This window comes from Dromaius novaehollandiae, chromosome 1 (assembly GCF_036370855.1).
Source record: "Dromaius novaehollandiae isolate bDroNov1 chromosome 1, bDroNov1.hap1, whole genome shotgun sequence".
NCBI lineage: Eukaryota > Metazoa > Chordata > Aves > Casuariiformes > Dromaiidae > Dromaius > Dromaius novaehollandiae.
The window spans coordinates 122,931,724-122,953,588 of NC_088098.1; the positions used below are offsets into that span (position 1 = coordinate 122,931,724).

The 21,865-nt window shown below is 42.9% G+C and overlaps 1 protein-coding gene across 6 annotated transcripts in view; it reads right to left on the reverse strand.

Annotated features, from left to right (window-relative positions):
• LOC112981965 (programmed cell death 1 ligand 1-like) overlaps positions 1-20,355 on the reverse strand; it is a 36,512-nt gene extending 16,157 nt beyond the window's left edge. For all 6 annotated transcript variants that reach the window (XR_010385060.1, XM_064497183.1, XM_026097993.2 and 3 more), the window contains exons 1-2: positions 20,217-20,355; positions 17,672-17,798 (exon numbers count right to left, since the gene is read on the reverse strand). The gene's annotated coding sequence lies outside the window, so the exon portion shown is untranslated. The remainder of the gene's footprint in view (positions 1-17,671; positions 17,799-20,216) is intronic.
• Positions 20,356-21,865: the final 1,510 nt, after the last annotated feature.

Consider the following 21,865-nt stretch of genomic DNA (forward strand, 5'->3'; position numbering starts at 1 on the left):
GGTTTTAGCTTTGGAGGTAAACCCTCCTAATTATTCCAATCTGAAAGTAGCTTTCTGAGGATTGTGAGAGACGGCAGGCAGTACTCATGCAGCTGAAGTGTTGTGTAATTCACCCTCGCAGCTTCGGGCAGCTGGAAGAAGTGCCCTTTGCTTCCAAGGGGAGTGTCTGGAGCTTCAGGCTACAAAGTGTGCTGTGAGAGCAGCCAAGTCCTGTGTTGGGATATTGATTTTTAGGTGCACTATAACAAACTTGATGTGTCTGTGGACCCTGTGGATGGAGAGGTTGGCAAAGACAGCATGTGCCACTCTTGGGAGGGCAAGTGAAGGCTGGTCTGTGTTTTTGTTGTTTGTTTTTTAGCATAGTCTGTAGCTGTTTAAAGCTACCCCCCCCACACCTTGTCCATGCCTGCTACGCACTGGGGTATCGTGGACTCTGTTCACACTTACTTTCTTTTCCCCTTGCTGTGCTCCAGCCACACCTCCCATGCTGCGGAGGTGGTGGGTGGAGTGCTGACTCTGTGCTTGCCTGTGTTTTTCCCCATGCCGCTGAAGTTTCCCACTACCTCCTTTTCCCACTGCCTCCACTGACTTCTTATCATGGGCCATGGTCAGGCTCTGGGGCCAAAAGATTGTTATCAAATGCGTATCTGCTCTTAAAAGTTATTCCATTGCAGGGATACAGAGCAAATGAATGGTGGTACATGATTCATTCCCAGGGGAAAGCTGTACTGCAAACTGAGTCCTAGGTGCTGCATCAGGGCCTTATACACACACCCCTTCCCCTGGCTTTGAATAAATGGTTTTGGTAAGGAGAATTATCCACATGCACAGAAATAATATGGGTGTGGGAACAGGAGTTAAAAATTATATGTGGCTTGAGTATGCAGGATTCAAACTCGCAAACACTTTCCCAAAGATTTGAGGGGAAAAATAGCAGAACTTTGGATGTAGCTGACCAAAAAGGGAGTGTGTATAGGTTAGCACAATCTAGTTACCTGCTTGTTCCAACTTCTAGATTTTACTGTTGATTTCAGAATAACCTTTCTAATAGCTCTCAGACTAAACCTGTTTCTGGCTTTGAAAAATGGGAAGGGTTTGAGTGGCTCGGGGGACCAGAGCTAAATGTGGCACATCTCATTTCAAGTTTCAGAAGGAAGGAAGCATGTTCTTGGTACACAAGTGAGGACAATTTAACAGTGATCAAATGATGCTCCAGTCTTGTGGTATGCGGTGCTTTCATGTTATATTTGGTCTGACTGAATTCCCAGAGAACCAATATCCATAAAATCCATATAACTGTCATGTCTGAAGAATTCTGGCATCTGTCATTTACTTGCTCCCCTTGGGTGAAGGTCAATCCAGGGATTAGGGGAAGCATATCTGTATACAGATCCCTAAGGCATCTCATGCCACTGCTGCCTGTGGGGTCTGTGTTATAGGCACACTGCTCCATTGCCACCAGTCCTGGAACTTTCAGTAGTGGGTTTGCATCCTGCTCTCCTAAAATATGCTTTGTCCTCTAAGTAAGATAACTCTAGTACTAGGTTTATCAATTAGGTTTTCAAAACTGTCCACTGACCCTCAGAAAGCAAAATGGCAAGGCAATGCCTTTTACTCCCTCCTCCCTCCCTCCTCCTGCGGGCAAAGACTCTTGACTTAGGGAGCAGTATCTGCCCTCTTAAACCCTAATGTGTTCTGTCCTCCTGGGTTTCTGAAGGTTTGCTGCTGCCTGGGTGGAAGCTCAGGGAGCATGACCTAAGCAGTGTATGCTGTATCCCATCCTCTGCCTCGTCTTGACCTTACGGGTGAGGCTTATTCCTTGTAGCTGGTGATGTGGGGTGGTCTCATGCCCTTGTATGAAACTTCTGAAGGGAAACCAAAAAGTCATTGTTCCTTTTTGCAATGTCTTTCTGACAGCCCCAAAGAAAGTTCCTCTTTCTCTCTATTCCTTTTTGTTCCTCTGAGAGTTTCCGCTGCTCTTTATCTGTCAGTTCCAGCAAAATGCTTTTTTCTCTTTTGCTGAATAATTTATTTTTAAGAAGAATAAAGAGCTGGTCTTTTAAGAGACTGCAGTTGCATGAAAAAGGTGTATATATGTGTGGTGGTTTTTTCTTTCAGAAAGCCTTAACGACTAGATCACAAGTGCTAACGTAAAGAGGTGAGGGTTCCTTCAGTTGAATTAAAAATTATATATTATATATATATTTCTCCCTCCCCTCTGGCTTTGAAGGTAACTCCTGTCCAAATATCTGGTTCTAGCAATCTGACTGACATCTTGTTTTACTGTTCTATACAACTTCTGAAGATAGAGGTATTGCAGAGAAAAATGTTAACATGCAAATAAGGACCTTAATTCTTCACTCTGGGTTTTCTTTCTCTGGCATGTGCTCAAACTGACCCTTAAAAATCAGTGGCATTACCGTATTCTGGAATACACTATTCAAAAAACAAATAGCTAAGCCCATGCCTAGATTCACTATGTAAAGAGTCCTGTAGAGATGAATAGGACTATTGAAGTCAGTAAAACTGTATTTGCTGGATTAATACAACACTGATACTAATATTTCCAAATTGAATGATCTGAAACTAGCTGTGAAAATGGGACCTGGTTTTGAAGAGAGATATGATGCAGACTGGATTACTAGTACTGCTTTGGAGTTGAGAGTTCAGCCTCTCTCAGTGGCATGTAATGTGTGCCTAGTTATTGCCATAATCTTTGACAAGTTTGGTCAGCCCTCTCACTGCCTGTGAGTATGTGTGAGGGTTCAAGTTCTTGCTGGCCATAAGTTGAGAAGAAACACTTGTGGGCTGTATAGGGGTAGGACAGAAGGGTGGAATCAAGTTATCTCATTGCCTTCCTCTGGCCCGCTCCAGTATTTGAACTTTTTTTTCTTTAGCCAGTGTGCCAAAGGATGCGAAGCCCTGTATATAGCCTCTTATAAAACAGACAGGCAAAAATAACCAAAATGGACTGAAATACGTGGGAGGTTCTTGCACCCTGTGGGTGGGGTTGATAGATATTTCTCCTTAGTCCTTTATGCCTCCCTCTTGGGCAGCTAGTCTTTTCCCTCCCGCTATAGTAGTTATTTGTTTTAAGGGGTTTTGTACACTCTGTATTAGAGGCTCCCCACATGAAATGATTCCTTCTCTTTGAAAGACTGGGTCTTCTAATGCTGCTGTCGATCTGTTGCCTGTAGAAACACCACACCAGAAAATCTCCACCTAGATCAAACTTCAGCAAAGAGCTCGTGGCTCTGTCAGTACGATCGGCTAAACTTGCCTTTCGCATCTAGCTCACAAGTCTTGGAAGGCTTTGAACTTGTGCTTCTCTACTAAGCCTCTTCAGAGGGGCCAGGACTCCTCCATATGTGCACAGCTGTGCATGTGGAGAGCTCATCCAGGCTTCCTGGAAGAGCAGGCAGAGCAGAGGATTGCTGCCAGAGACAAGGGAAGGGACAGAGCCAGGCTTACAGCTGGCAAAGGGAGGGGAGAAGCAGGGTGCTGCCCCCTGCTACCAAGGATCTGGTGTCGCTGGAGCAGCAGCTACTTGACTTCTCCAGACCTCTAACTTAGCCGGGCTGTGGGTGATTTACGCTGGAGCATGCTGCTTCACCTGTTCCTCGAGCTGGGCCTGCTGCCTTGTGCACACTGGAGCAGGCACGCACCTGACCTCAGCTCCTGGCTGAGCATCTAGGTTATCTCAGCCTTCAATGTCCTCTGCTGCTCACAGCTGATAAGTCTCCTAAAGCCCGTGAAACAGATTCCTTTTTTTGTTTTCTCCATCCCATGCATACAGGGTATTGACAGAGTGCAGCTGAGGGACCATAAAGCTCTTCCTGGCTGAAGGAGAGGGGTTATAATTTGACAATAATTGAGGTGCTAGCGGTTCCTGCCCAGTGCAAGCTGCAGGCTCTCAGAGCTTCACAAATGACCTGTGCACAGCCTTAGGACAAAGTATACTGGAAGAGGAGGGGAGAAAAAGTGGGGGTTGGGGGTAGGGGAGAGTGGCAGACTTGCACTGAATTAAACTGAAGCTTAATTTATAGGGGACTTCAGCAAAATGGAAAAATACATTTTGGGTTAGTTTAAAACACCTCATCTGGCCTAAAACAATGCATGAATTTCATTCAGAATCCATGAGTATTCCGCTCCTGAAAATTCATTTTCTTTTCCATAGGATTAATACACATCAAATGAGGTTTTGTGGGTTTTTTGAAGACAAGCAACAACAAAAAGAACTTGTCATCTCTGAATGGAATGTCCTGACTGTTGCTAAAATTTTACCTTGTTCTATGCATTTTGCTCTATAAATGTACTATTCATGCAAGGGTGAAATATTGTCATAAAAGCCATTATAATAGGTCTCCATAATGGCCCTGTGATTAATTGAACAACTCTGGATTTATGTGAGTGCGCATGAAAAGAACTGAACCAAAAGTAAGAACGATATTGTGCTATCTATACCATAAAGCTGCCAACAATAACATCTTTTCTGAAAAAACTGTCAGTATTTAGTGTAATAATTTCATAAGTATTTGTGGTGATGACGTCAGCTGTCTCTTAGTCAATACATTATCTATTTAAAAAGTTGTGGGTTTTTTGTTTTTTGTTTTTTGTTTTTTTTCAGTCAGCAGCTATCTTTCACACCAAGCCAGGGTTATAAAACCCCCCACAGTAAATGTCATCGGTCCAAAGAAAAAAAGAGGAAAACTCTCTCCTTTTGAACTTTCAAATTCATATAATGGATGAAGCCTGCTAACGAGGGGGGAGGGAGAAAGGGAAATTCTTGGGGACTTTCCTAGGAAGCAGAAGGGAAACTATTTTGGGCTTGAAAGACTGCTTTCAGCTGATTGCCTAGTCAATAAAATGTCTTTATTACTTTTGTTTGATGTCGTATCTAGGAGGAAATGTGACTTACTAACTCCAGAGAATTTCCATTCTCCAAAATTGGTTTCCAGTTTCATACTATGAAAGCAAGAAAAATCCTGGCCTTCAGATGCTTATTTGTGCTGGCAAATGTTGCCAGCAACAGGTTTGAGGGCTTTAAATCCTGCTGGTTCTCTTTTAGATAGCAGGTCACGAGTAATCCCTTCCTCTCTTATCTTGTATTAATTTGTATATTGTTTAATAAAAAAAACCCTCTCATCAAAAGGAGATGATGATGCTAGTGATGCATATACACAATTCAGCTTAGATACAATGATCACTTAGTTTATTTTTTTTCTTTATCAGACCAGTTTATTTTTTTCTTCATCACGCCTATTGTTAGAGAATACACTTTCTTCCTGACTCGTAACAGTTGGTTGGCTCCGTACTTCTTGACAGGTGAGAGCAGGAAGAAAGTTATGGGGCAGACAAAGTTTAGAGAGTAATTATTAGTGCCCTCTAGAAAAGTGTTGAGTATTCATCAAGAATATTCAACAGGACTGGTGAGCTGAAGAGGTAAATGAGGCTAGTAGCCATGCTGTGGCCTTTGCAGGGCTGGACAGGGAAGTACTGGGAAAAGTGGGTCTGAAAATGGAAGCCTGGAATGCCTGGGTGAAAGGCAAAAAAGAAACTCAGGTTGACTAAGGTTGGTGTAACTTGCCTTGGCTCTTTCCCCAGGGCACGTGAAGGCCACTGTTAACTTGCGGATGAACTGGCCGAGCTCTGTGTCGGTCACCATGTGGAGGGTGTGCGTACCTGGAGGGCAGACCTCTATGGCAACGGCTGGATCTAAGCGAGATAAGCCACCTGACTTGCATCCTGGGTTTTTCCTAAGCTATAAAATGCATCTTATTAGACATGCTCGTAACCAACTGTTTGTCATAAACATTTTATAGCCCTGGGATTGAGCAAAGGTATTAAGCTCATTGATGTCACAGCCACTGAACCCAAAGGAGTTATTCTCTGCCTAAGCTGACCTGTCCCAGAGCATTGCTCTGTTAAAGCAAAAGCAAAGGTGTTTTCTCTTTATTTTTAATGATCACAAACAGACTTGCAGCTGCAGTTTATATGAGAACTTCCTTTTTGGGGAGTGAGAAACTGTTTATAGAACAACTTTCTATTGGAGATCATATGAGTAATTCATAGCATGTATCCTGTATGCCTGTGCCTGAACAAAGTATCTTGGATATTCCTCTGTGTTCTGGTGGCTGTGCTTCTTGAGCAAAAAAAACCCAAGTAAGTGCAACAAATGCAAGTAACTAAGAAAGGGAAACGTCATTCTGTTCTCCAGAGGCCTGTGTTAACCTTCTTCATAGCTACCCCTCGAAATGCACAAAGCACTTGCTGAGTGTAAACTTTGCGCTAGTAGAAATATTAGGTCTTAGTGGTTCAAGGACTCTTGGCAACTGTCAGCCTCATTTCTGTCATTGGTTCAAATGTTACAAGTTTCAAAAAAACCCCAAACTTCCTACTCAACCCCTGCCTTTTAAAGATATTTACAGACAAAGCTGAAGCCTGCACAGTCTTTTAATCCTAGTTGGGCTGGTAAGGGAGCTGAATGTATCTATTTGGTTGTTATAGGAACAAGAATATGGACGTCCGGTTTATTTCTGTCCATCAGAAATGGACAGAAATAGGCCCCGAAAATAGCCTCTCAGCACTTAATGCTTTTTTTTTTTTTTTTTTTTTTTTTTTTTATACTAAGGTGTAAATAACTGTTCCAAGTGGAGAACAGCCACACAATGAGTTAATGGGATGTACATATGACACACAGTAGAGAACTGTGTTGAGATGCCAAAGTTATTTTGCCCAGATGTGTGAAGCAGAGAAACCTGGACAACCAGCTTGAGAGATGAGATAGATGTATGCTATTTCAGTGAGGATGAAGGTGAAGGAAATATCTTGAACAATATCTTGAGTATTATAAGTCTGGTCAGATATTGTCTCCTTTCCACCAGCAAAAGTGCTTTTGTCTTTTACCAATGCAATAGCATTGCATTTTTCCCCACCTGTAATCATGAATACACAAGGAGGTGCTAGCTTCTTCTCAAAGCAGCAAGCTCAGGTTTTGGAAGCAGAGAGGAACTTCTTTTAAAGCGCTCTGACAGACTACTTATGTTTGCTTCCTATAGGTGTGTTTCTATTTGGAGACATGGAATGAGACAGAGGTGGCATCCTCGCACTTTCGCTTTCATAGAAAGAACAGGGTACTGTACAGTTACTACACCCATGTGTGGGCACAACTAATTTTCACCCACTGCCTGCCTTCTTCTGTAGGAGGACGTGGGAAACCTGAAAGTGGTGTTTGAAAGAATTGTGTGTTTGTTTTCATTTTTCTGTTTTAGTTCATTGTCTTGACTTTCCTGTTGGAGCCCGTGTAGGACTTGAACAGAAGTCCTTGTGAATGATTTTAGGTGGGGGCTGTACTTGGCTGGAGTGCTGCTCTTCTAAAATAGATGATGATCCTCAGTCCTAGCTGCTTTTGGGGATATCAGGGGGTGGGGGGAGAACAGTCAGTGGACTAGTTTGCAATAGGAGGATGTCTTCCTCTGGAGAAAGCAGAGGAATGGGGCGACATGGAAGCCACAATTTCCTGTGCTGTCGCATTTCCTACTGTGACATCCTTCTGTGACTTCATTTTCCCATTACAGAATGGCACTGGCAACCTCACAAGTCCTGATTTTCACAGGGCACAGTTGGTCACTTTTTTCTCTTTTGGATCCTGCTCCTTGGGACATCTGGCTACTGACTGCTATACTAACATGTTTTGAACCAATAATGGGTTACATTTCAGGTACTTCTCAACAGTAACTAACAGCCCTATCACAGCTGAGGCAGTGAGAAAGCAAACTTAAGGTTTTGAGCCTAGCTTCTCTGTCAGATCCAATTTCATTTTCGAAATAAGAGCTCATGGTCTGCTTTGGAGCAGTAATGTTGTTTTGGGCAAGTTTGGAGCCATTAGAGGCATAGCCCAGCAGGAGTCAGAGTCCCGTGTCTATGAAACTCTGGAGAAACTACTAAACTGCTGGACTTGACCTTGCTGCTCCTCCTCTCCCCAGTGGCATGGGGTAACTGAAGTGCCAGAGATGGTGGTGTGATTTAGCCATGTGATGAGCTGATGGAGTCAAGACAGTTCCGTGGGTCGAAGTGCTCCAGGAGCAGATAAGGTGTTGCTGAGAAAGCTAGAGGGATGATTGGGCTAGTCTATAGGGGTAGCCCAGTGCCAGGAAAGGTCTGAGGTGGAGCTATAGGGGACGATTCTGAGGTACAGGCACATTTACCCTACGTACCCCTCGCACTTCTGGCCCTTTAAGTTAACAATTGCATTTTTGCATTTTTTTTTCCCTTTGGGCAGTGTTTATGCCCCTGTTATGACTTTGCTCTTAATGTTTTATGCATACAGGTGCTAATTACTTTGTGCAGGATTACATGAATTGTGGATGCTGGGGGAGTACAAGGGAAGGGTAATTCGATATCCATGCTATCCCTAAATAACATTTCCTATTGTTACTGCCAGAGATGAAGCACTGGGCTAGACTTGTCTAATCCAGCAGGGCACTTCTTATTTGGGCAAGAGCTGTAGCTCTCATCTTCATCTTAAAGACAAGGTAGGAGACAACTATGACAGAGAGATGAGGAAGTTTAAAGGATGTTACTAGAATGGCAGCATAGGTTATATTGCAAAGCATACCCTAAGAACAGAGAATTACTAGCAGTCATGTTGGAAATACTTTGCATTGGATGTTGTCTTCCCAAACAGAATGACTGTGGTGAGAGAAGACAAATTGTTATCCTATACCTGCTGGAGGAAAACTCTACAGAAGTGCATGGGACAGAAGACCAAATTCTCATATGGATTCTCTGATGTCTCATTCTGCTGTTAAAGCTTTTGCAATATCTCTCTCCAACAGAAATTCTCTGGACTCTTAAAAGAGCTAACTTGATGGGGATGTTTTGGTTTTCCTTTGGCCCCAAAGAAGGTACTAATGGAATCTCATCTGCTTTTTCACTTAATATTTGAAAGACCTGTCTAATGGCTATGAAGGATGTTGGGGAGAAGAGGGAGGAGCTGGACAGGTGCTTTGCTTGATCACATAAGCCTCATTTCTCTTAAGAAACCAGGTTGTAACCTGTTAATTGCATCATCAAAAGACTGGCTAATACTTTCTAGGTTGTGAAAAAACAGAAAGGTAAAGATAAGCCAGTCTTTGAACTTGATAAATAGAAGGCAACAACCCTATATACAAATAGATTATAGTTCAGAAGAACTATGTGGGGGATATAAGTCCTAAAAGTTGCTGTAAGAGGCAGAGAGGTTTTCAAATGGTCTTTAGTTTGCTCTTCTAAGGTGATATAGTTCAGTGACTGTGGAGCTCTGTTAGCAAACTGTCTCATTTCCTGAAAGGGTGCTTACTTTAGTTGTGGTGATATAACCCGTTCACCAATTGCTCTGTGGTGTTAAACATGCTATAACACTTGTCATCTGAAAGAAGGTTACAGCTGAAAGCAAGCTAGAGATATAATATCTGAAAGCAACTAGATGGTGTCAAGTTGATGAATCCTACCCAGATGTCTTGTGTTGTATCTGATGGTCACTTAAGAGTGGAAAATAGGGTCATCTTGGGTGTTGTGGTGGAGGACACTTTAGATCTGACCCTCAGCACAAAGCGCCTTAGCAACTGGATTGACTTTGTACAATTTTGCTATGAAACCAGCTTGCTGGCTAGGTAGCCAGGCTCAACCTATGTTAGTAAAGCAGTGAATGGGTAGCTGCTGCCATCTCTTTTTATAATCAATAGTTCACCAAATTTAACCCTTCTTAGTGTCAGAGATGCTGAACAGAACATTAATGTGTTTATGCTGTTTTAAGCGTGATGGTGAGTAGGGACTTGAGAAAGAGGAGCATCTTGTGCAAAACCACGAGCTTTCATGCTGTGAAAGATCAGCCTGACCTCTGTGCAGTTCTACACTTTGATTATAGGAAACCCCCTGCAAAAATTTAGGTAAACTTAGTTTTACAGTATATTTCCAACCAGCCCCAAACTGGAAGTTGAGAGTGTGAAATGCACAGCCCAAACACGGCTTGCAATTTTGGCAGTGCATGGCACTGACCTACAACTTGGACTCTAAGCCTCATCTTCCCATGGGAGAAAGCAAGCTTTGTGATCCGGTCAGATTTTCAGGCTCAGTAGATAGGAATGATAGGTATGGTCCTACATCTTGAAATTACTGAATTGATCTAAAGCAAAAGCATCTCAAATCTTTCAAGGATTTAGTCCTGCACGATGGGACTCTGTATTGAGCCCCCAGTTTTGCAAACAGAAGAGTCACCTTCAGCGGAAGCGGGCACTAGTCTGCAAGGAGCAGCAGGAGTCCTAGGAAGCAGTAGCCGTCAAGGTGGAAGGGTTGGTAGCTACTCTTCAGGGAGAGGATAAGGAAAGAAAGAGGCAGCTTCTCTGCAATCTTTGTCTTACCCCTTCCCAGTCCTTCCTCTTCCCCCTTGCTGCCTTGTGGTAGGGGTAACTCAGCCATTTCCCTTCTGGAGCAGCAACATTTGGTTTTACTTATGTTCTTGAGAAGTCTCAGCTGTCCTCTGGCTGGAGCAGCCCTTGTCTGTGGGGAGCCCCCGCTTAATCTCCCTTGAACACTTAACTCTTCCCCTTCCCTTGGCTACCACCCTGTGAAGTACCTTCTGATGGCAGCTCTCACAGCAGGGTTTTTTCCCTTGTGTGATCCAGGGCCAGTAGCTCGTTTTGTAATGGCTAAACAGGCTGTAGCTCCACTGGTAGTGATCTAGTAGCTCTGGCAGTCAAAGCAGCAGGCTTAGTGCCTCCAGCAATGTAACAAAGTCGCCAGTTGTTCTGCGTAGTAGCAGCCTCCAGTGGCACATCTATTTTGGTGCCCTTCAGACTCTTGGCTGGAGTCGTGCACAAAGTGATGAATCCTTTGCATCACTTCGATAATAACTTTTCTTTGGAAATCTAGGAATCTCTAGGTTGGAGCATTACAGTAATTGTAAGGTCTGTGACAGTGACTTTGGAAACAATATTCAGGAGGTGTATTGTCTGACAGCACACTACTAGCTGGGCACATGATGTAGCTTAGAATATAAAGGGCACAAAGATGTGCCATAGTGTGCAGCAATATCAAAAAACAAGATGTGCATGACTGGAAATATCCTCTGGTTATATCACCTCACGACTCTGCATCCTCAGGTATCTTCTCCAAGAATGTCAGCTAACCAACCAATATAATTTGGGAGTCCACGCAAAACTGAGTGGCCAGTTATAATTCTGTAGTTCCAGGCCCAGTCTTCTCAAACTTTTCTCTGTCCATATATCCTAGAGCCATGAGTTAAAAAAAAATTTGGGGAATCCTAGTTGCAATACTTTTAAAAGCTGTGCACTGTCAGACCCTTCTGGCACTCTCTGCTTTAGTGATGTCTTGAGGTGAATGTTTTATACATATTTGTGCATATGTGAGAGAGCTCTGAGTTTGTCTTCAGATTTCTCTTACTAGAAAATCCTGACAGTCCTGTAAAAAAAAAATAAGTTTCCTTATTCAGTCCTTGCAGAAATTTCATTTAAAATCATGAGCCAAATCCTTTGAAGTAGTGTTCATACAAGTGCTGAGGATGGATTACAGAGGCAGGACCATATTTCACTAGTGTCTTTGGTACCATGTAGCATGCTGTGGGTACTTTGATAGGATTGAAAGGCTGTCCAGTCTTCCACATCTGGAAGTACTTAAGATTTCTTTTGTGATATGGTCAAATCTTCCTAAAAGACAATGCTATTCAAAGTACAGCCGTTACTGCTGGAGTGAACAAATGGTTTTTTGTTTTGTCATCAGATTTAGGGAAGTGCATACTTCTAGGGAAAGGCTAACAAAGCTGTAGCCAGGAGAATTTTTGTTCATTGTGAAATACCTCTCAGTTTTAGTCTTGACAGATGCGATAGCTAAGTAAGTATTCATACTGCTCCTAGCAAGAGATGTTGGGTTCCCTAAGCCATCCCTGTTTCCCACAGCTTGACTGCTGCAATCCACGTTCTCTCCTGCCAGACACACTCTGTGAAAACCTTTTGGATGGAGCCAAAACTTAGGTTCTGAGCATTTGTGGTCATGAAAGAGAAAACTTGGGGACAAATGTAGGTGGCTGAACTCAAAGTCAAAATTTTACAGAAATACTTATTTGGAAGGATGGGATCCTTCTCCCACTTTGATTTGCTTGCTAACAGAAAGAGTTGACACGTGCAACAAGAACTTAAGTTGACCAGTCTTTAGTGATAGGAATGGAGACATTACCTTCTGCTTACCCAAACTGCATCTTGTTATTTCAGCTGAGCAAGCAGGTGAGGAGAGGCGGAAGTATTTAAAGGGACTTACTGTGCAACCTACTGCAACCCTCACTTTCACAGAAGCAGGGATGTGACATCCTCAGATGATATGAAAGTACAAAGTGCTGATTGATTAGCTATGGCATTGGACTGGGTTCACTTGCTGCTGCCATTCGTCTTGGGGACAGATTATGTTGCTAGCAAATGAAATACATTGTTCAGATTTTTAGCGCACTTCTAAAATGTGTTAAAAGCTATGGCTGCCCTTCTTGTAAACACAGATGTCTATTGTCTGTGGGATTATGTTATGGAACAAACTCTTTCCTCCTTGCTGATGTGTTTGTAAAGGTTTAACTAGCAATTATTAAGTGCAATTGTTATTGTGCCCTGTGCTTTACCTTGCACTTTGTTTAACAGTTGTCAGTTAATGAGTTTAACACAATGAAGTATGGGGGGGGGGGGAATAATTCATAGGAAGCAATTAAATCCTGTAAACTTCAAATGAGCTATTTTTGAAGCACTTCCACTGAATACTCATAGAAATCTTCTCTAGACGTTAACGTGCCAATCTGAAGTCTGCGGTTCAAAGCCCTCATGCCTCTGTCCTACTTCCAAATGGGATTTGAAGAGCCTCATTATTTACATATCTTACAGTGACCCAGATTTTGATGACCTCAAAGCTGACCTCACCACTTCTGTGACTGTTTACTTAGACTGAACTAATAGCACTACATATTGGTCTTTCATAATCCTTCATTCAAGCTGTAAACAGTCATCTGGGAGAAGAAGTCAAGGTGGCAGCTGGAGGAGGGCAGTGAACTGTTTAGAGCAGCTCTAAAGTGGGAGCCAGAGCTTTTAGGACCTGAAGTAACCCTGTTCCTGAGCTATAGGTTAGGCCAGGCAAAATGTCTGAGAGTTAGCTTTGCAAAGCCTTGCAGCCACCCAGACTCTGGATCTACCTGAGATGGAACGTTTTCCCTGGTCTAAAAAGGGTGAGTCAAGGGGTGTGTCTCTGATCTGCACTCTGCTGCTAGCGAGTTGTTGGTGGTATCAGCCGTGAGTTGCATTACCCCAGCTGTGCCCTATTTCTTACAGCTGCTTCCCTCTGCCAAAATCTCCTATAACACAGGCTGAAAATGCAAGGAGGGTTGGAGCCAAAAGAGCGCTTTTATGCCCACTGGGGATGACTTTTGACACAAGGGATTTCTGGGTAGAAACTGACTTAGGCCTCTCTCAACACGGAAGAGAAGTAAGAGAAAATGGGAACCAAGACAGCAGAACTGCATTTTAATCAAGGCTATCCCATCTTAACTCAGTCTCTTCCTTCTTCTGGAGCATGGAACAAATCTATATTTGGGGTGAGGTAAAGATATGCTGCCAATCCTTTCAAGCCAGCAAGGTCACACAGACTTATGCCAGCTTTTGCATGTTGTGTTATATCTAAATCAAGATGTTCAACTACAGCTGCAAAAGCAGTATTCAGAAGATGTACGTAAATTAGCATGGTGGTTTCACACCATGACTGCCATGAAACTTCCAGCTGTACTAAGGTACTCAGAATTGTGTGGAAGCTGAGTGAAGGGTCACCTTTGAGGACAGAAGTCTGTTTCCCATGAAGAGCTTCAAGAGTCTTTTGGCCACACCTGCTAAATAACTCTGTCAATTGTTCAATTAGACTGTTTTGCTTTTGGTTTGAGAATATTGAGGCTTCATCCAGACTGCGGGGAAGCCAGATCCAGGTGGAGTAAAGTCAGTCTGTGCTCAGCAAGACACTGCCTCCATCCTTGGCCTTAGTAGACTCTGACTGCGGGCCTAAGAGCTTTTTGTGGAGTTGGGTTCCCCAGAGTATACTTACCACTGGGACAACAATGTTTTAGTGCAAACAAAACCACTCTCCTCTGCTTCCTCTCTACGGAAGGAGGAAAGAAATGGGAGAGTAGGTAGTAGTATGAGTGTTGTAGTATGGGGACTTGCATAAGTTTTAATCACAGGTGAAATATTGGCCTCTTCCTTGGCTTGGCACAGCTATTTCCCAGACCGTCTTGCAGAGGTACCTTTTCAGGGAGACTTGTTAGCATCAAAGTGACTTGGTCTTGTTTTATTCCCAGCAGAGGACTGGCAACATACAGGAGATGCAGCACAGCATCAGTAGCATGTGTGTTTCCTGGCAGCGCAGAACTTGGGGTAGGCAGCAGTTAGTGCACATGTGGCTAGCCAGTGCCAAACTCAGAGCTGCCCCAGACAGCTGGCTGCAGCTCCACTAATTGTGATTGTGCCAGCTGCAAGGAAAACTTCACTTGTGGCCTGAGTAGATGGAAGCATGAGCGTGAGTGAGGGGGCAATGAGCACGTAGGAGTGAGTTAACCATGGCACAGCCCTTAGCGGGTATGTGCATGAAATAGAGGTTTTCGAGATAGTAAGTGTGGTTTGGGTTCATGTCCATGTTGTTTGTATGTTGTTTATCTGTTGTAATGGGAAATAAAAAGACAATTCCAGCTCCTTCAAAGCTGGACAGTTGAAACAAGCTGGTTCTGCAGATGTAAACTGCAGTCAGTTTACATACACCCAAGGATGCATAGCACAAAATGCAGCAACTCCCTGTAGAACTTGAAAGAACTTGCTCTTTTTAAAGAACAAAACACATGTGAATTGGGCTGTTTCAGCAAGAGAAGTGTAGAGAGTTCTGGATGTTTGTATTGTTCTTGAAGTAATAATAAAATAACCCTCTCTTCTAAGATGTTATACCAAGAATCTGTTGGCTGTAGCTCAAAAAACACTGTAACTGTGGTGACGACTGACCTCGTTCTGGCAAGGCTGCTGAGAAAGGAGCTAAAAGCTAGTTTGCCTTTACAAAAAAGGGTTTGTTCAGAAATTAAGCACATGGCACTGTATGATGTGGGAGACTCAGATGTTGGGAAATGACTCTGGGAAGCCAAAGGTGAAGAAATTGTATTCCTCCTTTAACTGTACTTAGTTGAGAAATAGATTTGGACTCTACAACTAAACAACTTAATTCATAAACTGAGGAAAAATCAAGCAAGTAGCTGAGTCCCTTACCTCACTGTGTTGAGTCTTTCCAGCTGCCTTGCAGGGAAATTGAAAGTGAAATAAAATAATACAACCCCCCCTGAAACTTAATATATGCACAGGAGGCATGGGGGGAAAATACCTGCATGCAAAACCAAGTTGTAGAAATAATTTAAAAATGCAAAACTAGTATCCTCTAGGTTTAATTTGAATATTTTGCCTGCTTTCTCAAATCCCTTCCCCTCCCCCCCAATCGTTAAAGTTGTATTCTTGAACTACACCAAGCAAAAGTTGAATTGTGCCAGTGACCTGTACTCTTTATTGACAATGCAAAAGTGAATTTGGAGTGGAACTGGTAAACTGCAGTGGTCAAAACAAAATACTTGAAATGAAGCCTTGCAAATGACACTAAGTCCTGTGGTCTCATCCACCACAGGTGCTCTCTTTCAGAATGATATTGAGCACTGTTAATGCGATGCTGCATTAATGTCTGCTGCTCAGTAGATGGGCTGTGTTAATCAATTCTGCTTTCAGGGAGTATATTGCTGTATGGATCCTGTAGTCATAAATTTTGCTGTTAGCAGCTTACTTGCTTTTAATACCTTGTAGATTTGTACAAACGGCGTTTTACTGCTGTTGAAATCTTACGCATTGTCCTATCTCCTAACAGAACAAGTTTCTCGGTGCAAAGTGCAGGTGGTTTCACTCTGCTGTTTCACCAAGAGTAAAGGGTCAAGACGATGCAGTAAAGCCCATCATATATGGGCAACCTATGCTGGAATTTACGCACAAAGCTTAAGAAGGCAGAAAGCTGACTTCATGGGATTGAGACCTTCCCCACCAAACCTGCCAGAGATGGACATTCTGCAACAGTGGCTGAGCTGAAGTAATATTTGTTGCCAAAGGTGCCATTATCTTCTAACTAGAAAAGCTGTGGTTGGATGAGTTCTTCTGGTGTGTGTGCGGAATTTTTTTTTCTGTGGTTGCTTTGAAAGCAAAAACAAAAAGTGGTAACCCACAGACAAAAAAAACCCCAACAACCACCACCAACAGAAATTGGAAAAAACCCCTATGGCTTTAAGGTAGTTGGCTCTGGGATGTTAGGAAATCTTCTCTGAAGTTAATGTGGTTAATGAAGTTAATATTCCTTATAAGAAGTTGCATAATGTAAAATGCACAAAGCCAAAAGCAAGTCTCCCATGCCCAGAATTGGTCTCATTTGGAGTCCCCTGGCTAGCTACATATTGCTAGGTTTTTAAACTGTCTGCGTTGGGGTGAAGCAGAGTTGTTCTGAGCAGTGCTTGCACTCCTAGAGGATAACAGGCGCGCTGAGGCTTTAGCAGTTTGAGACATAAATATATATTATAGTCCTTCAACAATAGATTACAGTTGCTCCGTTTTGTGGTGTCTTCTTTTCTCCCTCCTCCCTGACTCAGCAGGCATCCTGAAACTGAGGGGTACAAACCCCCTTCCTTTCTTCAGTCTTTAGGGCACCAACTTGAAGACTCTGTCCTAGTACGTGTGTGTGCGTATGTCTGTTAATGTTTTAATTACAGATGACTTTAGCAACTAGTGTGAGGAAGAACTGGCAGAAAAGTCTACATGGTCATTGGAATCAGGAGAGTTTATGAAGAAGAAAATGCAGAGAAGATAAAGTGAAAGGAAGCTGAGAGAATAACCAAATCTAGCATTAGCTATAGTCACAAAACGGGCATTCCTTTTAGTGATACTGAACGCAGCTATAAATACTGAACAAATATAACTATATGAGCAGGGAGGAAAACTAAAAAAAAAAAAAAAAATTGCCCATAAACCCAATTAAAAACCCAAGCCAGTATGACTGCACATATGCCTCTGTTACGCAACGTGTTGTAGCGCAGATGTCTTGGACCGGGGCTCAGCAGCCGAGGACGCCCACGGGGCCCTGTGCCGAGCCAGGTTCCCAGCGCAGGCCCAGGAGCAGCAGAGCCTCGGTAGCATGGCACGCAGCTGCAAATTAATAACTTCTCTGTCAGCACAGTGAACTCATTCAGGAGCGGCGTTTCTTCCAGGCCCTGTTAGCACAGGCACCTCCACGCCTCCACACCCTGCCGTGCGGTGAAGGTGCGCCCTAAGGGGCCGAGCTGCTCATGTTTTTAAAGGCAGATGTGAAGTCTAATGAATGAATGAAATCTCTGAGGCTCAGATCATGCTGAAAAATCTGACTGCGAGCATGTCTGCGCCTCTGGTCCCTGCATGCCTCCGAAACTATTGATGTTCAGTGCGATGTTTCGCTGCGTAGGTATTCATTGTTCGTCTGTGCATCACAGAAGCAAAGTGCCTCATTGTTCAGAGGATTTTTCTCCCTTCCCCCCCCACCTCTTTTCCCCCAATTCTCTTACCTGTTGAAACAAAGCTCTATCCGTTGATGTGTGCGTGCGGCATCCAGCTGCCTGAATTGGACTGCGTACGCGCAGGAGTGCTTAACTCCCGTGGGGGCGAGGTGGCTCCGTAGGCTCCTCGTGCGGCCTGGAAGGAAGGTTTGTAAAACGCTTCAGAAGAATGTAATTGGCTGTGTGCAAGATGGAAACCAGCAGCCACACCTTCAAAGGATCGTTAAGTACTAATGGGCCTGGGATGATTCTTCTTCTTCTTCTTCTTCTTTTTTCTTTTTTGAACTGCTGACATTTAGGGGAGTTTTTTCTAACTCTTCTTCAGTGAAAAATCTGAGCTTGGATTTTGACGGACCTTAAGTAGTGGACATCATTACAATCATGGTGAACTGGAGAAAGTAAAAAGCTTATTCTGCTTCCTGGTTGCCTCAAGCAAGTGAGGGTTTGGAAATCAAATGAGGTGGGGAGCAGAGAGTAGACAGGAGTTAAAAGAGAAAACCTGTTGCAGGGGAACGGGAATTAGTGGGAGAGCAAATAAAAACACATTATTCTAATTAAGATGAATTCAGGGCAATGGAATAGCCATAAGACATAGACATCCTCTACAGCAATAAGGTGAAAGGGACTAGAAGGTACCACGGGCAGCTGAAGTACTAACATCTGGGCAGCTTAGTTCTTACAGCTTGTGCTCTCGGGTTTTAAAACAAAACAAGAAACAGCCAGCAACCCCCTAAAGAACTGACTACACTGTGGGGTTTTTTTTGTTTTGTTTTTAATAATCCGTAGTTTTCTCTTCAAGTAAAATGGTCTCTCATTTTTCTGGAGCTGCTTCTCTGCAACTTCTCTGCAGGGAAATTGTCAAAAACAGGTGACATTGTTCTGCCAAAAGATCTGTTTCTTGAAGGTATTATACATTCATGCAATCTTATTTTAGGTTCTTTATAACTGGAGCCAGCATACTGGGGACTTCTTTTTCTTATATCACTCATCTTTGTAAATATTTTAGTGGCCTGGTCTGCATTATGGGAAGAGAGCTTAGAGGTGAAAAATTCCTACTGCCAGCAACCTGCCTTTCTAGAAATAATTAGTTTCTGTAGAAGGAAAAATCTGCAATGAACTCTGCTTTCACATTAGTTGTGCTTGTATTATAAAGGTAAATTCAAAAGAATAGCAATATTTCTGATTTCATGAAGATTGAAATCTATAGTTGTGTGGTTTCACTGTGTGCTCAAGACTCAGTTTTAGTCCCCACCCACCCCCCAAAAAAAGAGGCAAAATTGTCTAGCATGAGGTGCCTTTTAAGTAGCCAAGTACACATGAACATGTGAGAAACTGTGCTTGGCAGCATCTTGTGTTGTATTTTTGGACTGTATTTCTCTTCTGCCTTTCTCTCTCCCTGTATTACTCTGAGTACAGTTTCTTCTGAAGAGATGAGGTATCAAGAACCCCCCCATTTAGGACAAAATTGACTCAGTAAGCTATTTTAAATGGGAAAACTTGTTTTAAATGCCCTGATGTATGTATGACTGGTATGTACATGTGGGATTTGTTTTTGGTGGAAATATTTTCGATTACTATAAAATCTCCTTTGAAACTGAAAGGCAAGAAGTTCTACTTGTGAGACCTACCTTTGCCTCAGTATCCATAAATTGTTGTTACCTTATTTTTCTACACTAATAAACACTTAGGACAGAAACCAGAGTGACTAATGACTTGAGCAAATCCTCCTGGCCTGACAGTTGCTTGCCCTCTTTCTTGTCCTTTTGTTCTTGCGCTTGATTTCCCCACCAGTTGCAAACTGAGACTGCATGTTTTCAGTGGCACTGATCTGTGCGTGTGTTGCTCAGTGTAATGGGACTCACTTGTGTGCCTTGTATGGAGGTTTCTAGGTGCTACTGTGAGCTGTCAGTTGGTAAACAGTGACTACTCAGAACCTGAGAAGTTCAGTGGGGTTTCATTTCTGGTGGGACTGCTGTGCTGAATGTGTTGTCCGAGTCTTTCCCCTTACTCAGCTCACGTTTTGAGGAGGTATGTGCAAGTATTTGTTTTCAACTGGGTATTCATTCTCTGAACTTCGCTAAACTGAAATTCACACTTCAGTGTTTCTGCCTCTATATCAGTTTAATGACAAAAGAACAGTAGAAAACAAAGAGCAGAAATGAAGGCAAAACTGTAAGTAAGTAACTGTGAGTAAATTTAGCCTGAGATGCCTTTTGGGGTGTTAGGTGAACCAGTAGGCTTAGACCTGCTTTCCCTCTGCAAACTGTTCGCACGCACAAGTGGAACCCCTTCTGACAATCAGCTCGAGGGAGTGGAGTGGACCTGCAGAGCAGAAGTGCTGTAATTAGGAGCCTTGCATGTCTGCATTTTTCCTCTCCAGCAGTCTGCCACTTACAACAAGGAAAAAAAATGTTGTCTTGTTTGCTTTTTTCCTCCCCCCACACTGACAGCTTCTGAAGGAACTGGGAAAGAGCTAAGCCAAATGGTCACATCCGAATCCTGCAGTTTTAGCACTTTCTGGTACAGGACAGAAAACATGATCTTTTTTACTTACCTGTGAGGAACTTCTCTTGATATCCTGCATGCGACTGCTGAGAGTCAAAGGTGCTTCTCCGACGAGCCCCTGCTTTGAATGAGGAAGTGCTGAAGCAAGGCAGGATGTGTGAAGCAATGACTCAGGCATCTAGGGCTGCCTCTCTTGACTAGCTGAGGAATAGAGGGAATTACTGACGCCACTCGCTGCAGCATGCTCAGCTGACGCAAGACTTGCTAGCTACCGCTCTACCAAGAGTAAAAGCTCAGGAACATTCGATATTTCACCTTTCATCTCTTCCTTGATACACCCCAAGCCTTACGCTGCCCAGGGGACGAAAGTTTTGCTGAGGATCAGAAAGCTTGAGGTGCTACATGCAGAGGTAGAGGACTCATGAAAACATGAAGTAGATCTCAAATGTAGTAACTTATCTTGTGAAGGCCTGTCTGCAGCTTTTTAGTGGTATGGTGTGTTTTTTCAATGCAGGAGGAAGATGTGCATGATAGAAAAAAACACTAAGTGTGTTGTGTTTGATGGTATTTGTGCTGCCTTTTTTTTTAATTACCCCCTTCCGCCCCCCAAACCTTAGCTGCCTGTGATAGTGCAGTGCCCTGGTATTGCAGTCCTTCCTAACCATGGAATATCTACCTCTTGTTGTATAAAACATATGTCCCTGCTAAGAAGCATTTCTTTGCATGATTATGCCACTTGAAGATGTTTAGAAAAAGGTTTTGCTAGTGCTTTGGAAAGAGCTGTTGCCTCCTCAGATCAAATATGCACTTGCAACTTCTTTGCATTGGTTCTTCCCATTAAGAAAAGAAAGTAATTTTCAAAAAACAAAGTCCCTTTTTACAATTAGTTTAACTGATGCTCACGTAAGCTGAGTTCTGTATATCTGAACACAAGCTACTACTTGCCGTTTCCAAATACGCCTTTCCAGATTCTGCATTGTCAAAAAAGCTCTTTTACTTGCCTTGCAGTCAAGCCCTCCTGTCTCACTAGCTTTCTGCTTTTGATGGATGAGTACAAGCAATGTTTAGCCCTTGTGTTTTCAGCTAGCTGTGGTAGAAAACTTTCTAATCCTCCCCGAGAGCGCTCTGGCTCACATCTTACTGAGCTGACTGTCGGCTTGGGTGTAGGTGCCTGGTACACTCTGCTATGTTATTTCATAATGAACTTAGTTTTCTTAGTGCATTTGCTAGCATGACCATCACTTCACTGAGGTTTCATTGAGCATAGTTTCATAATTGCACATTTCAGCACTTACACAGGCCAGAAATAGAGTAATATTAGGTGGAGCCTGTTCAATTGTCTTCTCTAAACTACTGGTTTCTGGGTAGTCCCTCTTACTACTTTAGTCCTTCTGACATATCCTTTTGTCTGTTTTAAGAAGTGTTTGCACATTAAGGTTGCATGTGTGTACGTATAAATATAGATCATAATTTGTATATAATGCACTGAGGTAATATAATGTATATAATGCTGAGGTAATTCTTCAGTGTCTTCAGTGACTTGAATAGCCTTTTTCAGTACACATCCTTTAAAATCCTATGACACTACATTGGGTTTTGTTTGGCGTTGGTCTTTGAAGAAGTGTACTGGCATTGTGGTTAAGCAAAAAATCACGAGAACCAAAAGCTTTGCGTCTAGATAGACATCCCGTCAGCATT